At 39.1% G+C, this 3,937-nt stretch overlaps 1 pseudogene; it reads left to right on the forward strand.

Moving 5' to 3' along the window:
- Positions 1 to 486: 486 nt before the first annotated feature.
- Positions 487 to 1,531, forward strand: LOC103543747 (cyclin-G1 pseudogene; annotated as a pseudogene).
- Positions 1,532 to 3,937: the final 2,406 nt, after the last annotated feature.

Raw genomic sequence — 3,937 nt, forward strand, 5'->3', positions numbered from 1 at the left:
ATGAAAAAATATATCTTGGCCTTTACATCATATGTAAATGGCTGTTCAGATAGAGCACAGATCTGAACGTGAGAAAAAAAATGGAAAACTTGTAGAAGAAATACAGTACTTTTTCATTAATTTGTGTTAGGTAAATATTTCTTAAACAGGATTCAAAAATATTTAAGCATGAAAATTAGACTGTATTAAAACTGCCATCAAAATTAAGTTATTGCAAGAGTTAAAATGATGGCCAACGAATAGAAGATATTTTCAACAAATATTATTGCGAGAGGGCTCATTTTGGTTAAAAAAATGATCTTCAATAAGAAAGCAAGTTAATTGATAGAAAAGGCTAGAGTTTTAAGCAGGAATTTCTCAGAATGGCGGATAAGTTACATGTCTCTAAGTTACAAAAGCAGGCATACCAATGTATTGTAGAAGTCAGGAGGGCGGCTCGGAGCTGAGCCTGAGGAGGGCAGTGTTGTCTGGGCGGCGCTGCGAACCTCCTCCCAGACCGGCTCCCCTCCCAGGGCCTCTCCCCTCTTGCCCAGGAGTCCCCTCCTCTCATGGGCCTCTGGGATCTGATATCGTGGGGTGAGGTGAGAGCAGGCCCAAGAGGATGCTTACTGCTGAGGAGCCACAGTCGCGATCAAGATGATAGGGGTACTGACAACAGACTCTCAAACTGCTGCACCAGCTGAATGCGCTGTTGGAACAGGAGTCCGGATGGATGTCAGCCAAAGGTCTGTGGCTTGAGACTAATTGAATCTGCACACGATAATGGTCTGAGAATGACTGCAAGGCTCAGGGAATTTGAAGTAAAAGATCTTAGTCTAACTCAGTTCTTTGGCTTCAACACAGAGACGTTTTCTCTACCTGTGAATTTACTGGACAGTTTCCTTTCCAAAATGGAAGTACCACCCGAGCACCTTGGGTGTGTTGGGCTGAGCTGCTTCTATTTGGCTGTAAAATCAATAGAAGAGGAAAGGAATGTCCCATTGGCAACTGATTTGACCCAAATAAGCCAGTATAGGTTCACGGTTTCAGACTTGGTGAGAATGGAAAAGATTGTGTTGGAGAAGGTGTGTTGGAAAGTCAAAGCTGCTACTGCCTTTCAATTTCTGCCAACTCTATTATTCACTCATTCAAGGGAATTTGCCATTTGAAAGGAAGAATGGCCTTAATTTTGAAAGACTAGAAGTTCAACTTAAGGCATGTTACTGCAGGATCATATTTTCTAAAGCAATGCTTTCTGTTTTGGCATTGTCTATGAGTCCATTGGAGAGCCAAGCCCAGAAGTGTGTAGATTTAACAGAAGGAGTAGAATGTCTTCAGAAGCATTCCAAGGATTGTTACAGCAACAAAAAGCTCTTCTCTGAAGCCTCTCTCCACAATCCTGAGCCATGGATTCCAGAATTTTATAATGGATTGAAGCTGTGAAGCCTCAAAACATCACAAGTAGATTGGCATTGATGTTCTCAGATTTGGGAAAAGTGCTTAACTAACATTATGTGGTAGTGGAATTATGCTTAAATTTGAATTCCTGTGTGAGGGATACAGATCAAAGCTGAGGACATGAATGTGAAATGCTAAAGACGAGCCTAGGAAGATAAGCTGTGAATCTTCATTTCTGACGTTGATCCAACTTTCTTTATTGGGTCAATATATTGTGTTTAGGTGGAATTAAAAATGGTAACCTACTTAATTGAAATTTTAAATTAAGAGATTTACAGCAAAACCAACATTTCACAAATGCACTTTCAAGGCCTAATAAGTAACTATTCTAGGCGGTGAAAGTGGTTTCTTGGCACCCATAATGCAAGTAATAGATAATCCAGACAAAATGTGGACTTTGTTGCTACATAGGAATTACATTTAAATTTGATGACATTTTATACAAAGAAAACTACAACCCTACTGATTTGGGCATAGTAAATTATCTTTACTGTTGTTTCAGGAAACAGGTGGTTTGTATCCATGATAAACATTTTATTCAAAATCTGCCTCAGCCTAGTCCCATCAAGAAAATTAGTCTTTGTTGTATTTGTAACTCAAAGTAAAGTAACAGCCCTCCGAAAACGCGCTGACTTAACACTCAGAAGTTTTTGCTAAAGACTAAGGACTATTTTTATAAAACTGTCCTTGTTCTAATTTACAATTTTTTTTGGAGGAGGAGGATTAGCCCTAAGCTAACATCTGCCACCAATCCTCCTCTTTTCCCTGAGGAAGACTGGCCCTGAGCTAACATCCGTGCCCATCTTCCTTTACTTTATATGTGGGATGCCTACCACAGCATGGCTGGACAAGCAGTGCATAGGTCCACACCCAGGATCTGAACCAGCAAACCCCGGGCCGCTGAAGCAGAACATGCAAACTCAACCACTGTGCCACCTGGCTGGCCCTCTAATTTGCAATTTTGTTTAAAAGGAAGATAGTATATTTTCACTAATTGTTCCTACTGTGCCAAAAGAAAGTTAAGCAGGCATCTTCATAATTATGCGATTACTGAGGGTAGAGTTCAGGATTTTCTATTAAGTCAGTGAATCTAAGGAGATCTACAGTGCTAAAAGTGCTGTGAATGGTCACTCAGTGCAGTGTGGAGCTTGAGTTCATCCAGGATGGCTGTGCCCAATTTTGATATCCTGTTATGGATAAATATGCACTGGAAAAAGAAACCAAAGAACCACAATGTGTCTTATACTTTTGTAAACCATGTTTTTCGGATAACTTTTCAATTTTCCCAAAAGGGAAATTTCAGGATTCTGAATACATCAGTGTTAATTTTGAATTGGCAGAGCTAACCTAGCCAACTACCGCTACATTTTGGTACAATGAGATATACCTTTCAATAAAGTTATCGGAATGAAAAAAAACAATTACAAAAAAAGAAGTCAGGATGGTATTACCCATGGGACAATGTCATAAAGATCATAAATGGAGCTCTGAAGTGTTGGTAAGAGTCTGATTCTTGATCTGGATGCTGTTTATAAGGGTGTGTCAATTTTGTGAAAATTTATCAAACTGAACACATACAATAAATTTATACTTTCCTATATGTATATTATATTCCAATGAAAACTTTAAAATGATACGATGGCCTCATATTAATTAAAAGGTGGTGTGTGAACTGAAATGGAAATTTCAGGCGTTTTCAATCCAGTTTTCCTTTTTTGTGCCTGAAATATTTGAGTCAAAACACATTTTTTAAATAAACATACTTCAGACCATGAGTAAGCTCTGGCTCTCTATTAAGAGACCATAGATGAGAAATGTGATAATGGTCTTTTGCCTCCATGTGGGATGCAAATGTAGGACTTTTGACCTCAGAAATGTAGTCCAAGGAGCCTGACTATGGACAGTTTGCATCATTGGGAAAAGTGGAACAGTCTGTTGAATAGGAAAGGAGGACAAATCTTCAGGATACTTGCCCCTTATTGATCAGAACAGAATACACGGTGACCCCAAGCTGCAAAAATCTGGGGAAGGGAATCCATTTTTATCCAGGAACATTGTGAATTAAAAGAACATCAGGATTCTGTTAGCAAGGATGAAGAAATGCATCCACTATTTGTAGGTGACAAGCAGTACCTGCCATGGCCTTAAACATTAAAGGGCTCCCATAGCATTGTGGCATGTTATATGGTCAATAAGATTTGTTAGCCAACATCTTTGCCGTAATTATCATTACCTCAGAATTTAGTGCGTGTTTCCAGTTTGCTGTAATAGTGGGTAAGAGAGTTCATCCTGTCTTTGGATCTGGCAGTCTGGTGAAATGGAAGAGAGGAATGTGTTGATTGGTGGCATTTATAAAAGAGCTTTGGAATGATTGTCTTCAGACTCCATATGAGATAAGGAAGCAAGAAAAGATAAGGGAGAGATAATGTTCAGAAAAAATGTAGAGGGGTCAGATACTTAAAGTTTCAGTAGACAGGAAAGCAAGAAAGAAGATTCACAA

The sequence above is a fragment of the Equus przewalskii genome, chromosome 1 (genome assembly GCF_037783145.1).
Source record: "Equus przewalskii isolate Varuska chromosome 1, EquPr2, whole genome shotgun sequence".
Classification (NCBI taxonomy): domain Eukaryota; kingdom Metazoa; phylum Chordata; class Mammalia; order Perissodactyla; family Equidae; genus Equus; species Equus przewalskii.